Here is a 27,515-nt window from a genome sequence, read left to right as displayed (position 1 = left end):
TAAGTGCATACCAGATTAGGCCCAATTTGCATCTCCTAAACTATACTTTAATCATTTAGAGTGTTTCGTCTTCTCTCATCATATGCACGTGCGAGCCTAACACATATGATTTAATTGAGACGCGTGTTTCAGGCACGAGACTTCAAATAAGATGATTGCATGTTTTATCAGACCTGACACATAAATTATGTAATGAAATTTAAGGTCATATTCCTCTATCTATGATCAAGGAAGTCAGTTGTCTGTTCATTGCCTTGGATCGTATTATGTTAAACCAAATTAACTTGGAAACGTGCCAATATGTTTTACGAAAGCCGTTGAAGACGGATATATTATTGACACAGCCGAATATCCCCTACCTATGGATCCTTGAGGCCGGTGGCAAGTTATATACATTTTACACTTTAGCACGTAGTAATATGCCATCACATTCCCATAAAGATGTATGAGTTTGTTAAATACATGTCGTTATACGATTTAAATATTGTAAACAAAGGCACACTCCCGTAACCCTGATTATTTTTAGCAGTTGCTAATTACTTGCATAAGTATGTACACGTAGTACATGTACTAGTTACCCACATTTCCTTTAATAGTACGGGTAGTTTAAGCTGAAAAACTGTATATAACTTAACTATTGTTGAATCGGCCAGCAAAGTACGCCGTGTGAACTTGAACAATATGCACTATGGCTTTCATACACTGGTCTACGAGATACCAATCAATACACTGGGATCTAGCACAATATGCATGTACACTATGAGCCAGCAGTACGTGTTCTTTGTTCAATCACATTATACACTATTGATTTTAAACAAAAACTATACAGTGTGCACATCAATCAAGCAGCAAACATTATTATTAAAATTTAAAATTCCAAGACATATCATTGCGAAAAACAAGTGTACGGAGAGGGTACACAATCAAGTAGCATAACATTCACTAGCAACTCGCCTAGTTTGCATTAAGAACGTTCTCATTCATATGAGGCACCATAAAAATGAGTGAACTATGCAATTCACTGTAAAGAGATCGTGTTTGAATGTGTGTAATGTGTCCAATGAATTGTGCTAGAAATCTATTATGAACAAACAGAGGAGTTGCTGTTGAAAATACTATAAGTTACATAATGGATATGCAACGTAAGCGTTAGGTAAAAGTATGGGAATTAAATCTAAATTTCTTGAGTCAGGGCCGTTGAATCGTGCGATAAGTTTGTAGCGATATGCTTTTCATATAATTGGACATCATCACGACGTTTTTACTTACTGAACATGCCATGAGAAATAAAAACCACTAATGTATTGTGTTTGACGTGCAAATGTGAATTTGTTGACAGTAAGTCTTTAACAGGCCTCGTTTCTACATAAGTAACTTTATTTGCTCACATTATGAAAGTATCGTAGTATGAATACATCAACCCATCAAGTATTTACTTTCTTCAGTTAGCTGCAAAAATAACATCAGCTGAGTATACATGGGACAAAAAATAATTTGCTTATTGTCTGTAAAAAGGCATACGATTTTGAAATCGGTTTGACCGGTCATTACGTAGGACGTTCGTAATTGAGTTTCGAAATGATCTGCACTCTAAATATTCTGAAACATAGGGGTTTTTAACACTATAAAGTAAAACTATTACCAAACATACATTAACGCCTGATCATGCGATGTGGGAGTTCATTTCAAAATACAGTTTGTTATGCAAACATAATGGTAATCACCAACAAAGAACGGATTCCTTTTGTTTTAATGTTAAAGCTGTCGATATATAACTATGAAAACAAATGCTTCAGGATTATGTATGAACTTGGTATATGTGTATAGTTTCAACGCTGAACGTTAAAAACAGGTCATTTTTGTAAAATAATCTAAGTATACTTAAATAAACGCATTTGTAATGCCTCTTTTTGAATGGAGCCCATGCGTTTACCATTTTAAGTCATTAAGTCATTAAGGGTTGTATATCGCGTACCTCATGATTTTTTTTCTTTTAGAATATCACGGTTTGAATTAAGGATAAACAAAAGAAATTAATGATAAAAACAAAGACTAATTGATAGCAGAAAACTATTTAGTTATATAAATAACAAACAAGTGTTATTGGATTTTTTAAATGAATTGCGATTTTCGTATAGCTTAAAATAATGTTGATGTCCAGAAACAAAGGGAACCCCACGCGAAATTTTTACAGATCGCGCAAGCTTGTTCCGCGGTTTTTGGTGGTTGTGGTGCAGTAAATTGCAAGAGATAAATAAGTTTCTTATTGAAAATAACACTTTATTCAATAAACCGACTTACAGTGCAATACTTCAATCTAAAATAATGTAATGGTATTTTACATCATGGTTTTCAGAAGCATATAACCATGCAATACAATTGTTTGATTTTCTACTTATTGACCTACATCACACACTGCATGGACAGCAGAGTTAAAATTCGACAGGCAATTGTTCACGGTACACTGCAAATCGTGACCATACCAGCTGAGTCAATCACGATTTCGATCATCTATTGTTTGCATGGTGGACAATGCCTTCTTCTCATAATGGTTGTATTAATTAAATATGTTATAAGATATTTTCCATTAAAACAAGTTTCAAGTAATTCAGTCGTAACAGACAACAAATATATATATAATAAATTGTTCATAAATATGACATTACGAAGCGATGAGATACTTATTCCTTTTACCAGCCCTTCAAGCAGCCCCACCTTATGATATCTAATATACTTTGAAATTTGCCAACACGTCGAAGGGTTGCTGGATTGAGTTGCTATACAGGAGATTAGTTTATCATACTCATCATCCTTTGGTTCAGTTCGAAAGAAAGTCAATGCTCATTGTTTCTGTCTTCATTTAAGTATGCTTAACTTCCAGACCCAAATAAATGCTCTTCTGCGTCCCCGCTTTGATTACACAGTTGGCTTATACGTGGGTTCTTGGTTCTTTTCAAAGCAATATCTGCGATCTACAAAACGAGATGGAAGAATAAGACAATACCAAAACTAAATTTTCAGTAGGAAATCAGGGGGTATTAAGAATACAAGCGTATTCCATAGGTTATGTTAGTTCATAAACATAACAAAATTATATGGGGAACAATTAATGCGGTCTTCTGTTGCATGCATTCCTTGTTTTTATGTACAATTTCTTGACGCTTGGAACTTAGTTTGAGCGACTGTGGTCCAGAAAATAGAAACTGATTCTATCAAGCACACATATTCTAAGTCCGTGTATTTCAAAACTTAGCAACAGATCTGGTTAAATATCACTTCTGAATAAGATAATGCCAGAGAACCTTATTATCTTAGGTTATGCTAAAATAGGCCAACCTGTAAGCTGTATTCCTTTGAAGGTCATTGGTCAGCTAAAAAGGATAATATAGCTTAGATAGCTCTATAAGATAGAGGTCAAGAACAACAAGTTGTCTTTCACATATTTCCCCATTACCACTTTACCTTTTTTGATTTTGCAGACTACCCAAAATCCTTTATTTTGCATACTGACACCTTCTTCTGGATTAGGGCATGTATTTTTTTAAGTTCTGGACTTCTGTATGCCAAGACTTTTATTGTCACAACTGAAGTTAACATTTTAACGTGTATTATGTCTAACATATATCTTGCTCTATCAGTAATGGTATTCCGACTTCGTCAGGATAGGAGAGTAAATCACAAAGCAAACCCGATCAAAAACGACGCCCATTAGGCCACTTCATGTCGCACATTTTGTAGTAGGTACTCATATTACTTCAATTTTCAGTTTTTTGAGTTTGTTATTGTATCTCCGAAAATAGATGCATGTAAAATTGAAAGTATGTTTTTGTTTATCATATTGAATATTAATATAAAGAGATTCATCATGCACTTTCAGGTAAAGAACATTCTAGCATTTGCATTTAATAAAAATTAATTCCAAGCTTATTTTCTCATCATGATAAAACATTTTTTTTAAAGCAAATGCAGAACATAAAATCGATTTATTTTCTTTAATCCTTAAAATTATCTTAAATGTAACCAGTGTTAAAAGGCAGACCGTTTAATAGAGCAATTGTTCAACTTTATTTGCGCAATATATTTGTCGAAATGTATTTGAAATTCAAAAGAAAACAATATATTTGTATTTTTAATAAATATACATATTTTATAAAAAAACTTGTGTTGAAACTGATGAAAGTCTCTTGTTTTATTTGTTCACTTTTCGTTTCCTTCAATAACATGCAATTTCAATTTATATTATTAGAAAACCATATTATTAGTGTTTCAGATGTTTTCAGTTCATCAAGTTTCTATACGTTAAAACAAATATTTTTCGTCTTTTCATTATGTAAATTGTCATAACTAAGGCGGTTGGAGCATGGGATACAACTCGCAGTTATATTTAATAAAGGATGAACGCAGTAACTCCACTTAAAATGTTTGTTTATATAGTACTGTTTCTTTGTGTGCATAATTCATTCCATTACCCAAATCCACTACACTTGTGTTGTTACATGAACTGTAAAATGATGCCAATATGATGTTTTGCAATGACATTCGTGTAATTGTGTTGTAATTGTCAATAAACTATGATAACATTGCATATTTAAGTATTTCTAAACTTAAACAATAAATTTGTAAATTATAAGACGACTTCGCATACCGCCAGCCATACACATACGCATTGTACCGGAATTCGTAAAATGGGAAAGTGTATAACCAATCGAACGTGTTTGTTTGTTTTGTTGTTTTTTATGCATGCCATTTTGCAATGGCCTCCATGGCGTAGTGGATATGGTGTCCGCTTAGCGACCGGTATTTCATGGATTCGATCCCCACTGCGAGCATTCATCAGAAGACAAAAATTACTTGTTGTACCCAGCTAACGGCCTCGAGATTGTTTTAATAAGTCTTAGGCTTTTCATTAAATTGAGCTTAAAATTAAAGGTTTACACCTATGATTGTGATGATTAAATATAGCTCTTATGTTAAATAACCAACTGCAGATTGCATAAATGCAATAGATTTACGGCTTGACGTCTGCTTATGGCAGCCCCTTTTTGTATGCGTTTAATTGTGAGCGATCAATACAACATGCAAAATATGATTTGGATATCGTATCCTAACTTTGATTCGAAAAAAAATAAATAATCCACTTTTTTGAGGGAAATGTTTAAAGTTATACTCAAGAAAATAATTTTAATTACGAGAAACTCTTACATTCAATACCGCAATAAGGTGACTCGATTCCCTTTCAGGAGTCGGTGCATCATCGTTATTTCCATTGCCATCTGAATCATACCTTTTAGGAAATAAACTGGCGAACTTATGTGGCAGGTATACATTTATTTTAAGGATAGATGTTTGGGTAACTTTTAGATAAGTGCATTGCTTTCCTTTGCGGTGGTGAAGTTTCTTTGCTATTTACAAGGAAATATCATTATTTGTTTCCCAATAAGCTTTATATAATCATGTACGAACATATAATCGCATTTCTGGTGTAAATACACTGCAGAACGTAGCGTCTTTGTTTTGCAAAGTTGATGGCTACATTTGTTCGGAAACATTAAGAGGGGATAATTTCATTAAACACCGTTACTAAATAGCATATATGTTAGTCATTGGCTGGCTGGGAAACTGTGTTTACTAGCATTATTAGTAGTAAATAGTTATTATTTAACTAAAGTGTAATTGTAAAGTTATAACAAGTTTTTATTTCATTTTACAACAAACATATAACATAGTTTTTTTACTTATTTCTTCATCAAGTCGTAAGCCTATAATTGAAGATGAATGTAACTCGATTTGAAGGCTTAGGGACAATACAAATGAATGTACGTAATGCGTAGTGCCAAATAAAAACATGAATGTACACACGTCGTTTTCGTCTATAAGAATTTTCAAAAAAGCTAAGGATGTTTTACTGAATCGACAGAATTACTCTCTTACAATACATAGTTGAAGGAATCTACTCCCAACGTGGTATTCCAATCGGCATATTGGAACGTATACACGGCGTATTGGTACAGCTACAATCTTTTATCATAAAAGTGACCCTCATAATACTGAGAAATGGCTGTGAATTATTAAAATAATGTCGTACATTGTAGTTCATTTAAGTATGACATTGCGATACACTGTATTAATAAGTTTAAATATTATTATTAGAATAAATATAAGTATAAGTTTAATAATATTGATAAGAAAGTATTAGTATTATTAGTAATATTTGAGTCAGTATTAATTTTAGTATTAATTTAAGTATTTATTTTAGTATTAGTATAAAACACTAAGTATTAGATTTTGTATTATAAATATATTAGTAAAAGCATAGGCATGCATAATAACAGTAATCATTATAAATATAAATCCAATATGAATATAATTATAATTATACTACTACTACTACTACTACTTATAATAATACTTATAATAATAACATCGAAATACTACTACTACTATTACTACAACTACTACTACTAATAATAATAATAATAAAAATAATAATAATTATACACAAAATTATATTAATAATAATACATGTTTAAGTAATACTATTTGTCATAATAATACTGATAATAATAATAATAAGTATTCTTACTATTAGTAGTTGTAGAAGAATTCCCTTTATTGTTCGTATTAGTTCTTTTTATTTTATTATATCATAAGTAGTATAGTCTAAATATTTGCTTAAAACCAAAGTTGTTAATTCTACAAACACAATCTTCATTTAAAAGCAATTAGAAATTTTGGCAGAAATGCTTTATTTTCATCACATTTGCCAAGCGCTCTTTGCATCAAAATTATTAGATAGATATCACCACAGCAGGTTTCAAGAACACAGTGTATACAACTGCAAAATCAGCAATCTTCAAAAGGTTTTTGAATGTAGATGTATTTAAAGGCTCTTTTATAAAATTATTGCGCAGCGTGATTTGCGTTTGAGGTATTAATGTTTTATAATGTAGGGCACAATACACATTAACAATATTAACAATAACCGAAACTAGTTTTGTTTTACTTAAAAAAAGTAAATAACCTCGATATATATTAGCACATTGTGTCTGCACTGTATATTTTTAAGCTGATCATGGTTTATTTGAGGGTATCAGTCTATTTAAACATTGTACGCGATTTGCCCATTTTTGTGCGTATGTGTTGCAGTTATAACAAATGTCGTTCCGATAAATGATCAACATATATACAGTGAAGACGTTTGTGAATAATGCAAGCATTAATGTAATGTAAGCCATCTTAAAAACGTTCGCATATTATACTATACTTTTAGTACAACATCAATAATAAATAAACCACTCAGCACAATTCGTTGTTATAAAGAGAAATGTACAGTGTGCGCATGTTACACGCACCCAATATTTATCCCAAACTGCACGTGGAGGAAAAAATAAAATGATACAATTATAAACTATCTTGATTATTATTTATAACACTTCAAATAAGGTCGTATCGATTTTTATAGTGATACAACTTAAAACGTCAGAACACTAACTTAAAACGTCAGAACACTAATACCATGTTTGCTTACACATACAAGTGTATATGTCCAATTCTCACCGCGGGAAATCTTCATAATAATCTTGAATGTAAGGAGCGCCGGTTCAATATACTATTTTTAAAAGAAAATATTGCTTCGCGCATAGATATCATAAGGTTATTCTTGTGTTTATTATTATATACTTTTGTTTTTTTAAAAACCATCCTTTGTGAAATATGTGTTGATATATATGAACTGATAGAAACATAAATCATATTCCAACATAAAATATCCGTGCATGTACTAAACACACTATTTGTATTAAGTGGGAGTGTTTTACCATTTAGTGCAATCCTTTCTGGTCAGAAAACGAATATGCAAACATATAAAACACACGTAAAGTGTGGTGTGTAGATTGTATCATTTTGTTGAAATACTTATGTAATTAAATATGAAAATGACTACTTAAAGTGATATTATGGATATTTGTACTGTGGAATTGAGCTGAAAAGAATTAACTGGTCAAAAAAGTTAGTTAAAATATGATTACTGACCAATATCTGCAACTCATCTTGCTTCCAGTTGTTTATAAAAAATATATATTATATTCGATAGTATACATGACTGGTGAGTCCTGTAAGCCGAAATGATCCGTAAAACTAAATAGTGTCTTTGTATCATATGAACGAATCTGCATCAAAACGTCATTTTGATTCACATCGTCAGTTGTCAAAAGGAAAGTACGGTTGATATTCAAATGTATTATTTTTCTCTTTCCGGGCTATTGTTTTAGTATGTTGCATTAACAAATATAAGTGTATATGCAGTGAAAACACCAACAATAAACAACAGTTGCGATAGACACCTATAAACTGTGAGATGCCCATAATATCACTTTAATAATAATTCGACACATTTATTATGCGCACATTTTATAATTCTCAAAAAATTTACGACGAATTATTCTTTACAACTGGTCGTATGAAACTTTTTTCTGTAATGTTTCATATATGTACATGTATAGAAAACACATGCAAGAGCTATTTAATATCCAAAGCATCGTTATAATTTTACACGGTATTTATACTGCAAAATTTCTTTCCAACACTTTCCTTCAGACAACCGCGACGGTCCTCAGCCTCACGTTTTGCATGTGTGAGAATGATATTAGATTCCGGTATATATGCAATAGCATAACTGAAGCAAGTTTTCCGCGAATATATGCTTTATCAGGCAAACCGTAAATACGGCGATTCACAGGGAGTTTGAGACAGATTGCCGGTTGATGAGGTACTATACGGATTAATGAACGAAAGATCATACCACATGCAAAACGTAAAAATTAAAGACGGAAAAAGTCGAACGAAATACAAGTCCCAAATACATTAAATACCGTTCGCATTTCAACAAAACAGACTTACCCGATTAATTTGTGAAATAAATAAATGTTTGCTCTTTTATTATTTGCCGGACATTCGGACCGGCAACATAGCATTTTCAATCGGACCTGTCTTAAAAACGTCGGTCAGGTCCGATGGTTCGACACTTTTGAGAATGTCTGCTCGTGGCATTGGAGATGCCCTTGTAACTTATAGAAAGAAGTCGTATCATCAAAAACAGGAAACATTTGCATATCTCTTTGTTAATGTTCGCATGTTTGGTCAAAAAACACTTAAAATTGCCGACATTTTCGACAATGTTACTGCACGCCATGTGCGTTTATACTTGATTACCTGCCCTGAAAATAAAGCCCTAAGGAGTTAAAAACGATAGGGTCGGCGGGGTTATGCTAGGTAGGGTCGGGTTGCCCGAAGCACAGAATTTATTTTGTTTGGCCTGAGCTGCATATTGGTTTATGAAATAACATCTGTGCATGTTAAGTACAAAATCGTTATTATGAATTGACAGGTTTAATATAACATTGACCAACACGTTTAATGATTTAATATGAAATGGTTTGATTGAAGTAATTTTCATGCTTTTTTGGACAAGGAACCAATTAAACGCCTGATTAAAAATTAATGAGAATGAAATGTATCTGTTGAAAACCTTCACATCAAATCAGGAAGCATAGTTTGTTATAGATTGTAGTATAAACCTTTTTTGGTGACTGGTTCATATCACCCATGGTGCTGTTGTTTTCAGGAGAGCAGGAGCATTGATATCGAGTTGACGCGGCAATGGCACCAGTCGGACTCCAGGAGCCTCAGTCCAGGACAACCCTTCCCCTCCCCTGACCCCTAGCTACTCCCCTTTGATCTCCTGCCTCAAAGCTTCATTGAACAATACCGGTCTGCTCGAATATCTGAGCATGTTGAGTTTTCTCAAGCTGTTTTCAACAACTGCAATGTCCTTGTTGATTGATACGCACTCGAGCCTGAGTAGTTTGTTAAGCTCCAGTGCCGGGGATGGGACAAGTATTGCAGACACGCGGAGTAAAAGCAGTAGATATGGTAACACTAATAGTCACTGACTGTGGACATCACAACGAATATTATGAAGAATAAAATGTTGGATAACTTGTTCTATGGTTTATGGGACTAACAGAGCCACAGAGAATTATGGGAGAAAATATATATAAAATTGAAGAGTTAAAGATTGAAACATAAGCTATTCAATGGGGCTACTTTTCATTTCGATAGTAGTAGCATTATGAACCATCCTGGTTTGACCTCTCAGGCCATTAAAATGTCCAAAGTGAATGTGATTTGACACATTTCTGACAAAAACAAACTTTTTTATGAACGCTCATAGCACAATGAATACATCGGGCATGGTTCAGGTGCCAATTCTGCCCATCATTGTTAACAAGGTGCTTAAGGTGCACCCATCAGGGTTTGTTACGAGCACTTCACACTTCAAGCCAAAACGGCCTCGCACTGAGTTGATGCTTGAGAAGGCGTTGCAAAATGACAGCAGTTTGATATGTGGTCCGGTATGCCCTTTGACTCTCAACACAACGTTAGTTAGAACTCAAATACGGCCCTTAGCAATTTCAGCGAGGCTAGAATGTCGTCTCAGCTTCTTGAGCTTCGGGTGAGTCCTTACAGTGTTATTTATTTGGCAAATTGGGGCTGATAATTCAGTCCCATTCCTAATCTCAAAACTTCTATATTTTAACATAATTACTGGCTAAAATTCCCACAGTAAACGACACTTCACATAACTAGTCCCTAGTTCTAGCACATTTCTAAGTCTTTTAGAAGAATAACTGGCTTAATTTGCTTATTTCACTTAGTTTTATTACTATTTTGAAGTTATTGTTCTTATAAAAAATTGTACATGTTGTTTATTTTACTTATACTGTAAAACCATTTATTTTCGTTAGCACAAAAAGTGTCATTTAAAAAAAAGACTTTCATCAGCACTTAAATTCATTCATTTCTGATTTTGAAAAAAAAAATGTGTCAGTTAATACCCTATTTGTTTGTAGTACATGTCCGCGATAAATTGTGTTGGGGAAAAAGGGGAAAACCCTTGAGAGTAACTTGCAGGAGGTAGACCATGTTTAGCACATTGAATTAACTAGTCTTTTGTTATCATGTGATATTTTACTTTGTTTGTATAGGTCCCTGTTGTAACTGGCCCTTTTAACTGTATGCGATTAAGAAGTTCATTGTTGTAAAATTAGCTGATTAGTGGGACCGAATAACTGTTTACATACCATTTTTCTAATGTTCATATATATCCAATAATCGAATATAATTACATAAATAAAAAAAAAATTCTGGCCATTTGTGACAGAAAGTTAAACTAAATCATACAATAATGTCAATGCATTAAACAAATTTGAATTGATACATAAAAAATTAGATAATAGTAAATGTAGGTAAATGCAAACAATCAAACACAAATAAATAGTTTTTTTATTTCTTTGTAATAAAAGCGCAGAATCTATATCAGTCCGGTGTTGATCAAACAACGTCATCTTTTATTTTTTATTGTCTTTGAACTGGATCCGCCATTTGCTAACAACACCCCTGAAAAACGCACAATGGATTATAATACAGTTGTTAACAATTAGCGCTAATCATAACTATTCTACCTAATTGAAGTTGATGCTTTTGATACAGCTTTTGGTTTGTAATTGGCTTTAAAAAGTTGATGACTAATTTGTGTACAGTTTTGAGAAGTTTGGGACTTAATTTTTCACAACATGAGGGGGCCAAAGCCGCTTCACAAGGATGAGACAAAAAAAGCCCTGTGATTTACTTTATGTTTGTGGGGTGTGGGGGTTTGGGTACTATTTTTACTGAAATATTTTGTTTTCCTTGAACATATCAAATAAAGTTAATGTTCGCATTTACTTGGAAAAAATCATGTATTTGTATTGGTTACTGTGACAATGTGGAACTTTAGGCGTCTTCAAATACGGGCAAACTAGTTTTGCCAGCTGTTAGTCGTTCAGGGCAAGTGGCCTGTAACAGAATTTATACTCCCATGTGAATGTGAACAGCCATTTATTTCCCATTGTTGAAAGAACACATTCAATGCATTTCCTTCAATGCTAGTGGACTAGTAAATTGAGCACTGAACCTGAACATGTCAGCAAAAACGCATGTAAAATAACAATTTGATGGGTTTGTGCAATTAAGTTTTATGCAATAAAACAACCCATTTTTTCCACACACACACACAAAGTCTACGAATTTTACAAATGTCATTTATAATCACACTAATTATTCCCAATTGAAGTGGTAAAGGGACTTTATCCAATTTGGCCAAAAAATTGGCTGGTGTATTATCCGGTACTAGTAATGTACTTGTTTAAAAGACTGACTGGGCCAACATATTTCATATTGGTTTGCTTAACGTTACAGCAACTGCTCAGCACAGAAGACAACTGTCTGGTGAAAGGCTCAGCCGTATCAAAGTTCAGTGATGTTGGGGGATGTTGCTGTTCCATGTCTGAGGATCGCATCATAAAGGATACTTTAGCTGACACTTACAAGGGTGAGAACTCTAGATATGTACCAGCAGTGAGTTATTGACCTTAAGTTACTGTTTAATTAATTTAGCTGACACTAAATAGGGAGTGAATTTTAGATCTGCAACAGCAGTGAGTTTTTGCCTTTTAGTTGCTATTAAATTAATTAAGCTGACACTATAAACAAGGGTTAGAACTGTAGGTCTGCACAAGCTGTCTAATTATGTCTACCACTGTTTGTTATCTGTTGATTTACTTTTGAATTGTGTGTTTTTGCAACTTTGGGCAGACATAAATATTAAATGTTCAATTTTTGCCCCTCATTTATTGAAATATATTTTTACAATAAAACATCTTTGAGGCATTGTAAATGCTACGTGATTTATTGAATAAGTACAATTAGAAAACAATTTACATTGTTAAGAAGTTGATTTTCCATTCTTTTTTTTTTGTTGTTATGCAGGAAAGGACTGGCTTAAAATATAAATGAGCCATGCTGTAGGAAAATGGGGCTTAATGCATGTGCGTAAATCGTTATCCCATATTAGCCTGTGCAGTCTGCACAGACTAATAGGGACAACACTTTCTTCTTCAAAGGTATTTTTCGTTGAAAGGAATTTTCCTTTTTATATAAATCCAGTCTAGTCAGAAATTGTGTTCCCTGATTAGCTTATGTGGACTTCACACGCTTATAAGGGACGACAATTTGAATATTGATGAGGCCAAACAAAAAAATTCTGTGTTAAGGGCAACGGTGTCAAAAATGCTAGGTAGGGCAGCGATTGAGTTGTTGTTTTTTTTGTTTGTTTTTTTAACCCCAAGACTCTAGGTTTTGCAACGGTGTTCCTACTGCCTACTTTTTTGAATCCATAACAAACTATGATACTAATATATCTTTATTTCGAAATAATTTCAAGTTCAAACATTTATTGTATTAATCATGTGTTTCATTTTCAGTTGTAAATTGTAAATAATTATTGAAAATAAATACATATTGTCATTCGTATTTTTTCAGTGTATGTTATACATTCAGTGCCATTCGAAAAAAACAATACTTAAAAATATACATATAAATGGAAAGTCCTACATGTTTTTTTATTTATTTATGATACAACAATATTTGATTAATTTAATACTTATTATAGTTTACTGTAACTATTCCTCTTCCATGGTTTTAATAATATTTTTGGACTGCCGAAGGAGATTGATTTCATTAAAATTGTGTCAGATTAAAATATGCCAATGCTTAACTTCATGAAATGTGTAGACATCAAACACTAATATTTTTTAGAAAGTTAAGTTATTACATAGAAGTTAGGTCATCAAATTATATATGATGCACATTAAACTGCAAATGCTACTTTCAATGTGGTTGCATATTTTCTCTGTGGCATTTTCATGTGTCAGATTTAAAAAACAACATTTCAAATACTTAAATGTTAATACAATGTATTAAGAACTTAAGAAGTAACTCATTCGTTTAAAAAAAATAGTTAAGACGAATTTCCCACATAAATGCTATTACAAATAACAAAACATTTGAATAACTTAATATTCAGATGTTTTCAATAATTTGCAGAATTACCCCACCCATTAAAATTCATCGTGTCCGTTTTACAAACCTTCATGTTTTGAAAGTGCTACTTCAATCATTCCATCCTGGCGCAGACATTTCCAAAAGTATTTTTTGAAACTTAAAAAACTTGCAGGACCTGACTGGGATTCATAGGACCAATACATCACATCACTGACTCAAATAAATTGACATACTGATAATTGGAAAACCGTCAGATACTGATCAGGTGTTTTTCCTTCTTTAGCAGCGGCCTTATGTGTTGGCCCCTTTCTCCAAGGGAAAGGTCTCTTCCCCCAACTTTATTTCTTTAAAATAGTGCAAATCAAATTTCCCAACTTTTTAAGTTAACCTTGGAAAAAATCCCTGCTTTCTTCTTTGTGTGTATATTTTCCCCTCTAAAATTGAAGGCCAGACGTTTCCACCACATTAAGAAAAAACGCATTGCTGATAGTTAATGTAAGTAATTTTTACAAAAAAATCACATTTATACTTTTAAGATATCAATAAAGTACCTCAAACAACAAAACACATGCTGGATATCGATAACATAATAAAACAGACTAAGATTAAAAAGCGCAAAGCAATTCTCGGTTTTACGAAAGTTTCATTGACAATTTCCCGTACGCGAAATTATGTGACAACTCAGAATTTTGCTACAGAAGTCAATAAACTTGCCACAATGATATATAAATCAACGAATATGCATTATTATTCGTAAATTTTATGGGGTAACTAACAATTTATGCCCCAGTTACAACGATCTGAGTTGCAGAATGTGTATTCGTTTGACTGTAAAAACTATTGACACTGAAGTTTTAGCTGTGCATGCGCAAAACATTTTATGAATGTTAGCAAAAATACGACGTAGTGTTTACTGCTCATATTTCTTTTAAGCCCTCTTTTATTTTCAGATTTGAATTCTTTGAAATAAATAAATGTTTGCTCTTTTATTATTTGCCGGACATTCGGACCGGCAACATAGCATTTTAAATCGGACCTGTCTTAAAAACGTCGGTCAGGTCAGATGGTTCGACATTATTGAGAATGTCTGCTGGTGGCATCAGAGATGCCCTTGTAACTTATAGAAAGAAGTCGTATCATCAAAAACAGGAAACACTTGAATATCTCTTTGTTAATGTTCGCATTTTTGGTCGAAAATCACTTAAAATTGCTGACATTTTCGACAATGTTACTGCACGCCATATGCGTTTTTACTTGATTACCTGTCCTGAAAATAAAGCGATAAGGACTTAAAAACAATAGGGTCGGTGGGGTTATGCTAGGTAGGGTCAGGTTGCCCGAAACACAGAATGTATTTTGTTTAGCCTGAGCTGCATATTGGTTTATGAAATAACATCTGTGCATGTTAAGTACAAAATCGTTATTATGAATTGACAGGTTTAATATAACATTGACCAACACGTTTAATGATTTAATATGAAATGGTTTAATTGAAGTAATTTTCATGCTTTTTTGGACAAGGAACCAATTAAACGCCTGATTAAAAATTAAAGAGAATGAAATGTATCTGTTGAAAACCTTCACATCAAATAAGGAAGCATAGTTTGTTATAGATTGTAGTATAAACCTTTTTTGTGACTGGTTCATATCACCCATGGTGCTGTTGTTTTCAGTAGAGCAGAAGCATTGATATCGAGTTGACGCGGCAATGGCACCAGTTGGTCCTCAGGAGCCTCAGTCCAGGACAACCCTTCCCCTCCCCTGACCCCTAGCTACTCCCCTTTGACCTCCTGCCTCAAAGCTTCATTGAACAAAACCGGTCTGCTGGAATATCTGAGCATGTTGATTTTTCTCAAGCTGTTCTCAACAACTGCAATGTCCTTGTTGATTGATCCGCACTTGAGCCTGAGTAGTTTGTTAAGCTCCAGTGCCGGGGATGGGACAAGTATTGCAGACACGTGGAGTAATAGCAGTAGATATGGCAACAATTATAGTCATTGACTGTGGACATCACAACGAATATTATGAAGAATAAAATATTGGATAACTTGTTCTATGGTTTATGGGACTAACAGAGCCTCAGAGAATTATGGGAGAAAATCTATAAACAATTGAAGAGTTAAAGATTAAAACATAAGCTATCCACTGGGGCTACTTCTGGTTTCGATAGTAGTAACATTATGAACCATCCTGGTTTGACCTCTCAGGCCGTTAAAATGTCCAAAGTGATTGTGATTTGACGCAGTTCCGACAAAAAAAACAACTTTGTTTTGAACGCTCATAGCACAATGAATACATCGGGCATGGTTCAGGTGCCAATTCTGCCCAACATTGTTAACAAGGTGCTTAAGGTGCACCCATCAGGGTTTGTTACGAGCATTTCACACTTCGCCAAAACGGCCCCGCACTGAGTTGATGCTTGAGAAGGCGTTGCAAAATGACAGCAGTTTGATGTGTGGTCCAGTATGCCCTTTGACTCTCAACGCAACGTTAGTTAGAACTCAAATACGGCCCTTAGCAATATCAGCGAGGCTAGAATGTCGTCTCAGCTTCTTGAGCTTCAGGTGAGTCCTTACAGTGTTATTTATTTGGCAATTTGGGGCTAATAATTCAGTTCCATTCCTAATCTCAAAACTTCTATATTTTAACATAATTACTGGCTAAAATTCCCACAGTGAACGACACTTCACAGAACTAGTCCCTAGTTCTAGCACATTTTTAAGTCTTTTAGAAGAATAACTGGCTTAATTTGCTTATTTCACTAAGTTTTATTACTATTTTGAAGTTATTGTTCTTATAAAAAATTGTACATGTTGTTTATTTTATTTATACTGGGAAACCATTTATTTTCGTCAGCACAAAAAGTGTCATTTAAAAAAAGACTTTTACATCAGCACTTAAATTCATTCATTTCTGATTTTGAAAAAAAAATGTGTCAGTTAATATTTGTTTGTAGTACATGTCTGCGATAAATTGTGTTGGAAAAAGGGGAAAACCCTTGAGAATAACTTGCAGGAGGTAGACCATGTTTAGCACATTGAATTAACTAGTCTTTTGTTATCATGTGATATTTTACTTTGTTTGTATAGGTCCCTGTTGTAACTGGCCCTTTTAACTGTATGCGATTAAGAAGTTCATTGTTGTAAATTTAGCTGATTAGTGGGACCGAATAACTGTTTACATACCATTTTTCTAATGTTCATATATATCCAATAATCGAATATAATTACATAAATTAAAAAAAAAATCTGGCCATTTGTGACAGAAAGTTAAACTAAATCATACAATAATGTCAATGCATTAAACAAATTTGAATTGATACATAAAAAAATTAGATAATAGTAAATGTAGGTAAATGCAAACAATCAAACACAAATAAATAGTTTTTTTATTTCTTTGTAATAAAAGCGCAGAATCTATATCAGTCCGGTGTTGATCAAACAACGTCATCTTTTATTTTTTATTGTCTTTGAACTGGATCCGCCATTTGCTAACAACACCCCTGAAAAACGCACAATGGATTATAATACAGTTGTTAACAATTAGCGCTAATCATAACTATTCTACCTAATTGAAGTTGATGCTTTTGATACAGCTTTTGGTTTGTAATTAAATTTGATTTTTATTTAAATCAGAGCCCAGATGTTTGCAAAAAATAATGACGCTGTATATTGCTTTTATATCCTTATGCACACAAAATCAGCACGCATGACTAGAAGTGAAACTTTATATCTATGTTTTTTCTTACAAAAGATGCCATATAATGTAGAAATCAACTAGTATTGATTCAATATCACTTACAGCGAATTGTTATCGCCCGCCATAGGCGGAGGGATATTGTTTTGGTGTTGTCCGTCAATCCGTCCGTCTTTCCGTCTGTCTTTCCGTCTGTCCATCCGGCACTTTTGTGTCCACAGCCATATCTTGGAAGTGCTTCTGGTAAATGGGGCTTAATGCCTTTGTGTTTAGTGTCCCAGATTTTTGCTAAGAAGAGACTTCCTTTAATGAAAAATACCATTTGATAAGAAAGTGTACATTTCTGTAGCCTGTGCTGACTGCATTAAGCCCTGTTTTCTCAAAACCAGGCTCCTATTTATACTTCAAGTTCACAATTTACACTTACATTAATTGTTGCTTGTGATATCAACTTGTACATATTAAATATTAAGTATCCTAAGTTTAATGTTAAAGCTAGGAACTGTTTGTTTACCAATATATTTCCATATATTTAGTTTTAACATATTCATTTAAGCTTATTTCATTGAAATCCGCATGCTTACTCCCATGTACATTTTCTATGAGTGTGAGGATAAAATCCAGAGATCATTACCTGAAAGGTCATTGAACCCAGGACCTCATCACTAAGCAGACTTTATATCCGCTCTGCAAATGCGACCTTATAAGACTTTTCTTCTCTTGCTCAGGTCGTGGGTAAACCTGCTTTTTCCAGAATCCATTTGGTTCCCAGGGCCTTTGCTGTGACCCTCTTCACATCATGCCAAGCGCCATGTTTCTCCCTGGTCAACAGCACCTTATTTATGGCGACACAATTGGCTACAAAATCCTTGACGTCAACCCAGTACTACCTTTGGGGTAGAGGTAAGGTTTAGGGTCACGTGGGTCTGAAAGTTCATGGCGATATGGACATATTTGATTAAGTGGGGCCTGTGGGCTTCGTTCCTATAAAATTTATTGTTATTGCAAGATTTGTTTCAAATAGGAAAAAATTATATAAAAAAAAATTACATAAGTTTGACTTCGATAAACTAAGTTATCATGTTAAAGAATTGCAGTGAAGGAAAACAATTGAGAATCGTTAGACTGATGATATCTAATGGCTTGTCCAATATGAAGTTTCAAAGTGTGTACATGTCTAAATATGTATGTACCCTTATTGTACAGTGAAATGTTGAATAACCCATTGGTAATTATTATCAACATATATATATTACATAAAAAAAATACCACATAAGGATAACTAGCACAATATCTATTTTTTATGAATTAAACAATAAAATAAACATGTTTTAATTATCCCCCGCCATAGGCGGAGGGATATTGTTTTGGCATTGTCCGTCTGTCCATCCCTCTTTCCTTTCGCCCGTCTTTCCGTCCGTCCGGCACTTTTGTGTCCGGAGCCATATCTTGGAAGTGCTTTGGCGGATTTCATTGAAACTTGGTATGAGCATATATATGGATAAGAGAATGATGCATGCCAAATGGCATTATACACCATTTGTTAATTACAGAGTTATGGCCCTTTGCATCTTCAAAAAATGCTTTTTTAGCTGAGTGTCAAATAGCACACTTTTGTGTCCAGAAGCATATTGGCGGTATATATCAATTCAACGAATTTTCTTGTTGAATTATTGCTGTATGAAATTGTTAGTTCTACCTTTAAATGTGAATATTTTTGGGTCTTCACAGTTTTAGTTTAACAAATGTCAGTTTGTGTGTTGTTTTTTTTATTTAAAAAAATGGAAAGAATAAATCAACGCCTGTCATGGAAATGTTTTACTTCTCAATGAATGCTGAAATAAAATGCAGTATAACTATACAATCAACAACTATCTTTCCTTGTAAAAAAATAGTAGTTTTTAATCAGCAAAGCTCACAAGGATAACCATTAAATTTTCCTTATTAGGTCCGTTACTTTTCCTGCAAGCAACAACTGGCGTGGAAATAAACATGATGATGTCATGCAGTGTAGCTAATTATTTTACCGGTTATACTGTGGAAATAATGATACTTAGTTACATCAATTTGTTTCATGGCTTCTTACTGATCCAAAACGATGTGGGTATACAATACATGGTTAGTGAATTCATATTTGGTTTCAGCAACACTCTCTGAATGTATTTATTAAGTAAAAAGTTATGTAACTGCAGATTATTTTCTTTCACAGCAATGTGCCCCTAGATACAAACATCGTCACAGATCTCTCTCCAATGGCTTGAAGCTGTTCACATCACCAAACACCGCTTCATATTAAGCTACCAGCAGTATCCATGCAACAAACCCATTATTGCCCAGCAACAGCTACATCAGCAGCAGTGGTCAATTAAGCCGTCAACCATGTTTTGGCAGCCAAGGTGCAGTAGTTTGTTGAAACTTAAGCTCAGCATGGATAGTTTTTTTTATATATTTTGTTATGGAGTTAAGAATGAAAATTGTGAATTTAAATGTTGTTTCTGCTTAATAATTGTTATTTGAGAAAGATAGTTTTCATTTTGGGTGAAAGGTGATATCGGAGGTATTTCATCTAAATATAGACTCATATTAAACCAATGCATAATCACTCTCTTTATTCATTTAAGAAACAATAATATATTGATAAAGGTACTAAGAAAGCAATATATAAAGGCAAGAATTATAAAGCATTATAACTCATGAAATAAGTAATTCAACAATAAAAATAAGAACTTTGTAAAAAAAATAACTTATTCTGAAAAAAAGTGCATTTGGAAACAAAACTTACTAGTCTTATATATGTATTTAAACTTGCTTGTATGTTTTTTCTTTACACTTAACCAATAAGTTATGTTTAACAATATATTCACACATAAATATTTCACCTTGCCTCTCTTCAACCAAGGTTGACCCACACCTCTCAGAGCAAATCAGTGGGCTTTGATGTCGCAGCACATCAACTCAAAGAGATCCATGCGAGGTCAGCCCTCACAACAGTGCCATACCATGACGTCCTCCAACTCGCCCCAATACTCACCTTGGTGTCAGTGAAAAATTCAAGGTCACATGGGCCTTGGTGGTCTTTGCAAGATTGGCATGTTGGACTGGAGTGATGGGACATCTTCCATTTCAATTAGGATCTTGTTGCAATTATTTTCTCTTTAATTAGTCATTAATGAAAATGATTGCAATTACAAAAGGAATACTTATGCTGCTATGGATAAAAATCTCCAAACATATTAACCTGAGATTGAAGTTGGACTCTTGGCTGTGTTGTGTTTATTTAGTGTTGACATTAATGGAGTTTTTAGACAAAAGTGGAATGTGGGCGCATCTGTGAAATGGTTGCCAGCACTTATTCTTAGAGGACATATGAGTTTTCTCAGAACATATCGCCTTACACAGATATTTTGATGATGTGTGATATTTTTCTACAATAAAAAATTATCATTTTCATATCCCATCCTATATTGCCTAATTGATGGTTTTGGATGATATTTGGAAATGAAGAGGTGAAAAAGAAACAAACACTTTTATACTTCATTCATATTCACATAAAGTTTTTTTTATTTAAAGAACAGCCCAATGATCATCATGACTGTGACTGTTCTTTGCTCTCAGACTCATTGTTAAAAAACAAACAAAATGACAACCTGATGTTAACAACAATGCAACTTCCTTTTTTCAGACACTAATCAACACAATCAAACGGGCCAATCAGAAAGACAGCCTGTTGCATCAGTTAGTCATACCTTGGAAGATCAGTTATAAATAAAATTTAACACATGCTACTTTCTTAGTGCCTGCATTGGTCGTGTTATAGCCTCGCCTTCTGTTGTGAACAATTACAATAATGGAAGATCAGAATTGTGGGATGGGTTGTAAACGAGTGGCATAGTTCAAAATGAAATTGCAGAATGAAAGTCATGTGGCCAAGCATAAAGTAGTTTGGCATGCCACATTGTGGCATGTGACCAGCGAATACATTTCATGTATTATGGGCATTATAATGCTGTCAATGATTTGATGTTAATGATTTTTGTAAAATGAAGTCAAAATAGGTAGTAGAAATGAAGTGAATATTACTTGTTTAAAGCACTTACATAAAGAAGAATTATTATTTTAAGCCAAAAAGAAGTAAGTCTTTGTATTGTTCATTTCTTTATATTTGTTACTACTTAAGATTCTGAAATTATCACTCTTCATTTTGATTAAGATTTTGGAAAAACTTAAATAAAGAGTTCGCATATGCTGACTTTCAGCTTAAGCAAAGCTGTTTAAACAAGGGCTGTTTGTAAAACATGCATGCCCATATGGGCTCTCCGTTGCAGTGACAGCTATTGTGTGAATATTTTTTTTGTCACTGTGACCTTGACCTTTGACCTAGTGACCTGAAAATCAATAGGGGTCATCTGCCAGTCATGATCAATGTACCTATGAAGTGTCATGATCCTAGCCATAAGCCTTCTTGATTTATCATCAGGACACCATTTTACTATTTCGGATCACCGTGACCTTGACCTTTGACCTAGTGACCTGAAAATCAGTAGGGGTCATCTGTGAGCCATGATCAATCTACCTATCATGTTTCATGATCCTAGGAATAAGGGTTCTTCAGTTATCATCCGGAAACCATTTTACTATTTCGGGTCACCGTGAACTTGACCTTTGACCTAGTGACCTCAAAATCTATAGGGGTCATCTGCGAGTCATGATCAATGCACCTATGAAGTTTCATGATCCTAGGCATAAGCGTTCTTAAGTTATCATCCGGAAACCATTTTACTATTTCGGGTCACCTCGACCTTTGACGTAGTGACCTCAAAATCAATAGGGGTCATCTGCAAGTCATGATCAATGTACCTATGAAGTGTTTCATGATCGTAGCCATTAGCGTTCTTGAGATATCATCCGGAAACCATTTTACTATTTCAGGTCACCGTGACCTTGACCGTTGATATAGTGACCTGAAAATCAATAGGGGTCAACTGCGAGTCATGATCAATCTACGTATCAAGTTTCATGATCCTAGGCATAAGCGTTGTTGAGTTATCATCCGGAAACCATTTTACTATTTCGGGTCACCGTGACCTTGACCTTTGACCTAGTGACCTGAAAATCAATAGGGGTCATCTGCCAGCCATGATCAATCTACCTACGAAGTTTCATGATCCTAGGCATAAGCGTTCTTAAGTTATCATCCGGAAACCATTTTACTTTTTCGGGTCACTGTGACCTTGACCTTTGACCTAGTGACCTGCAAATTTATAGGGGTCATCTGCGAATCATGATCAATCTACCTATCAAGTTTCATGATCCTAGGCCAAAGCGTTCTTGAGTTATCATCCGGAAACCATTTTACCATTTCGGGTCACTGTGACCTTGACCTTTGACCTAGTGATCTGGAAATGAATAGGGGTCATCTGCGAGTCATGATCAATCTACCTATAAAGTTTAATGATCCTAGGCCTAAGTGTTCTTGAGTTATCATCCGGAAACCATTTTACTATTTCAGGTCACCATGACCTTTGACCTAGTGACCTCAAAATCAATAGGGGTCATCTGCGAGTCATGATCAATGTACCTATGAAGTTTCATGATCCTAGGCCCAAGTGTTCTTGAGTTATCATCCGGAAACCACCTGGTGGACGGACCGACCGACAGACTGACCGACAGACCGACATGTGCAAAGCAATATACCCCCTCTTCTTCGAAGGGGGGCATAATAATACTAGTAACTTGTACAAAATGTCATATTCATTGTCTTCTTTTCATCTTTTCATTAAATAAAACATATTTCAGTATTTTTTTTACGAGTAATATAGCTAGACATGCTATTTTTTTTAAAGAAAGATTCAAAATTTTGACACTTCTATTTTGATCTTTCTGTATTTCAGTCTGTATACAATACTTATTAGTTTTCTTAGAGGACTCAGTATTTTACCAAGAATCGTGTGTAGTCTCGTAAAATTTAAAAGGCAAAATATTAATTAACTTATGACAAACTACTGGTATTATTATTAACTATTTACACAATTTCATCATATTTTAAAAGCTGTATACATGTTCAAAACGCTAATAATAGACACGAAATGTTGTCATCATGTGAAAGAGGATTGTTTGAAATGAATAAAATTTGAAAGGTTATCTTAACTTAAATTGCTATGGGTTTGTGTATGATATGAAAAGACTATAATTCTGTGGAGTGTTTTCAATTAATTCATTTATTAGGATGAGATTATTCATGAATACTAACCAACGTTATAATTATAAATAGCTAATGGTGGACAACGCACTTATTACAAACATACTTATCTCTAGTGTTGACGTTTGTATTCGGACAGAATAGTTCATGATGCTTTGTATACACTGTGCAGGCTCGTATAGAAACCAGAAAATGTGCGTAAATGAGTGATATAACTTGACCAAGATTTTGAAATCACTATAGTATACAGGTATATATATATATATTTACATTATGCTATTGTTGATATATAGCAAAACACATCCATAGCTGGTGTAAATTATTTATGATTTGTGTTTTGTTTCAATTTGATGAACACACTGATGTTTAACGTGCATATTTTAGTTGCAAGACAATAAAAATAACCTTGTTTGTGTGAATGATCATATGTAACTTGTAAGATTTTATAGCTATATCAAAATAAAATATCTTGAAAACAAAAATATATTAGGTAATAGAAACACATTGTTTTATACGATCTTACGTTTAACATATCCAATAACAATCTCAGCACATATTGACAATATTTTTAATTATATAGGAAATCATGTAAAAAAATATTAATATGTGGAAATTTGGAAAACAATTTCTTATCAAGTGAGAGCAATGGGATGTGCTTGAAATTGTCAATAAATGCAATTTTAAGTAAAACGTATTTATTAGTTTAGGTTAAATTGAATTCTAATTGCTCAACAAACACTTGTGTATTTGTAATAACAAAATTCATATTTAATGAAATTTGTAAAAAATCAATTTGATAGAATGACAATAGAGTGTTGAATTATTTTTGTAATTCTGACTAATATTAAAGCATGCACTGCACAATATAATATGGCACTTCAATATATTCATACACTTTTATGATATTATTATACTTGCTAATTATTCTATATTTGACATATAACTAACGCTTTATAAGTTTTAAACATATCTTAAAAACAGACTTCCCCATAAAATCGGATTGTTTATATTCAAACTTTAATTCAAATCAAATGTTTTTTGTGTTGTTCAACAATTAAATAACCTTTGTGTATGTACATTTTATGTCATGTTTCAATTTCATATTATATTGATATTTACAGTGAGAACAAAACACACATTTTATTTTAATTTGTATCATTGTTTAGCTAAAATAAATTGGTAACCATACAAGTGTACAAATAATGATTATTGGGCTATATTGATATGATTACTTTAATCTTTCGTCCAACACCAACGTGACATTTTGCTATGGTAAGGCTCTGTTGTATAAAGTGAAATATATGGAAATAGCTCCAAGGCCTTTATGAAGAGCCCGTGTAACACATCATGATCTTTGACTCATCAATTGATTGCATCATTTTGTCTTACGTGTGTCAATATCTTCATATCTTAGATAACTACGTCTCTGCTTGTAAGTGAATTTTAATTATTCATGTTTAGATATTTCACTAAACTGTAAACATACGTGTTAAATAACTATATCATTATTTTACTGTCTGTGTAATTAAATTAAATTTCTTCTATAGTGTTCTGACATTACTGTCAATAACTGTTGTTTTTTTTTTTAAGACAACGCAAATTATACTAATCCTAGTGTAGAGTCAACCGCTACTATAATCAGTGGTTTGTTTGTAGAGGGATGTAATAATAATGTGTATGTATATATGTATATTTGTTGAACCAAATTTGTTGTTCCACATTTGTTAATGTACATAGCTATCCCTTGAGTGGAAATATTGTTGTACGTTAACTATTTATTGCTATCAAAATAAAAAAACATATTTGTTTTCTTACTTCTATATAACTTTTCGTTATTTGAATAAAGACCCCTCAACTGAGAGACACGTGAATTTTGTTCGTATGTCAGATAGTTGGCCGTCACACTTAAATTCTGTTTAAAATCATGAGAATCATTCATTACAGAGCTTTCATATTTCATGTGTGTACGGGTACGAGACCATTGCTGATAATGTGCTCAGTAGGTCAATGTCACAAGGGTCAAATTTTTTTAGACGTAAATGAAACTTATATACTAAATATTCGGTTATATAACCGATATAATTGATATAACTTCATACGATTGCTCAGCAACATCAGACACTGTTTTGAGTGAAATATTCCAAGGCTCAGTCATTCAGAAAGTCGTATTATGATTTCTTTTAGAAGAATATTAATCTGTATGAATGTTGTCATGCCTACACGTTCAGGGGGGGGGGGGGGTGAATTGGCATGTAGATGTGCTCTTGTATATTATTCTGGCCGACCGTCAGAGTTTTGTGTCGCACGTAACATGAAAGGTACATTTCCTTTAGTGATGTATTTGTACATACATATTTATCAGCATGTTAGCTGTGTAATAGTTTGTGACCATATGCTGAGTTAAGGCCCTCTGTCAACAAACTAAGACATAACAGTTTGTTTGGTGCCTTTTTTCAAATAAGGGGGGTTATGGACCTAATTAAGCAAGTTAAATCACTTTTTAACTTTGTATGCGTAAGTAAAAAAACAATGCTGCTCAAGTGATGAAACTCAACAAACATATTGACCAGCATGTGAACTGAGAGCACTTAGATAAACTATTTTTACTGAGGTCACGCGTAGTTTGAAAGTGTTCGAGTAATGACACATTGAAATCATTACGTGGATTTGCGTTCCAATGTAGTTCAATGCATTTTGTTCGGCATTGTTGGATTAAATAAAAATAATGCAAAAATAGCAATTTAAACTTGACTTGAGTCGCATATGTGAATATCGGATTTTAATTTGTAAATTGTGTTTACCGGTATTTGATATTTCCAGTAATTGTCAAAGGAGCCGGATGGGCAAACTTTAAAAGTTAGACGTATTTCAATATATGTAAGCAAATGAGTTTATTGGCAAATTAATTACCATTTGGAGTTCTGATGCATTTAAATGCAATCCTGGAGACGTTAGCCCTATTTCCTATGTCAGCGACTGTATGCCCGATTTCTGCACCAATAAATACGTGGTAAAACAATTATTGTTTGAAATCTTCTTTTTTTTTGTTTGCCCGACACCATGAGGCAAGAGAAGTCCAAATACTTATGAATAACCAATGAGTGTTTGAAAATATGCTGAATATTATTATTATTATCAAGAAATGTTTAAAATTGTAAAGGTACAGGTATGTGTCGTTGTAATGCAAAATATCGAGTTTTGTCATTCATTAAATAACGTGCAATAAAATTATTATCGGCATCATTTATTGAGACAGTGGATGCGTTTATGAAGGTCCCATATACGTTCGAAAGAAAAACATCTAAGTAATACATACCTGTTTTACCGGAACAAGTGAAAGTATAATATTCAATATATGTAATGTCGTTATATGATTTTTTAGCATAAAGCCCAAGTCTCACTTTTGTCGGTAGAGCCCCGGTCTGTCGCGGCTAGCTAACGCCGGCGAGAACCGGAATGATTCGTATAATTTGTTTAACGCGGTCACACTGTTTCCCGGTGCCGCCCCGGTTGTAGCCGGTCAACAATCTGGCAGAATTACGGTCAACTCCGGTCCAGCTACGGTTTATCCCGGTGAAGCCCCGGTTGTCGCCGGTAATGCCCAGATGAAAGCCGGCAGCGTCCCGACAGAGCCCAGGTAAACCGTAACTCCACCTGCACTCACCGGTGCTATACCGGC

The 27,515-nt window shown here is 33.7% G+C and overlaps 1 long non-coding RNA gene across 1 annotated transcript; it reads left to right on the top strand.

Moving 5' to 3' along the window:
* The first annotated feature begins 16,337 nt into the window (after positions 1–16,337).
* On the top strand, positions 16,338–21,127 carry LOC127864340 (uncharacterized). Its single transcript, XR_008041790.1, has 4 exons — positions 16,338–16,505; positions 18,366–18,540; positions 19,847–20,033; positions 20,537–21,127. It is a non-coding gene; the product is annotated as an uncharacterized LOC127864340 (long non-coding RNA).
* Positions 21,128–27,515: the final 6,388 nt, after the last annotated feature.

The sequence above is a fragment of the Dreissena polymorpha genome, chromosome 1 (assembly GCF_020536995.1).
Source record: "Dreissena polymorpha isolate Duluth1 chromosome 1, UMN_Dpol_1.0, whole genome shotgun sequence".
Taxonomy (NCBI): domain Eukaryota; kingdom Metazoa; phylum Mollusca; class Bivalvia; order Myida; family Dreissenidae; genus Dreissena; species Dreissena polymorpha.
Note: the sequence above shows the minus strand (reverse complement) of the source record. Positions and strands in the feature narration are given on the sequence as shown.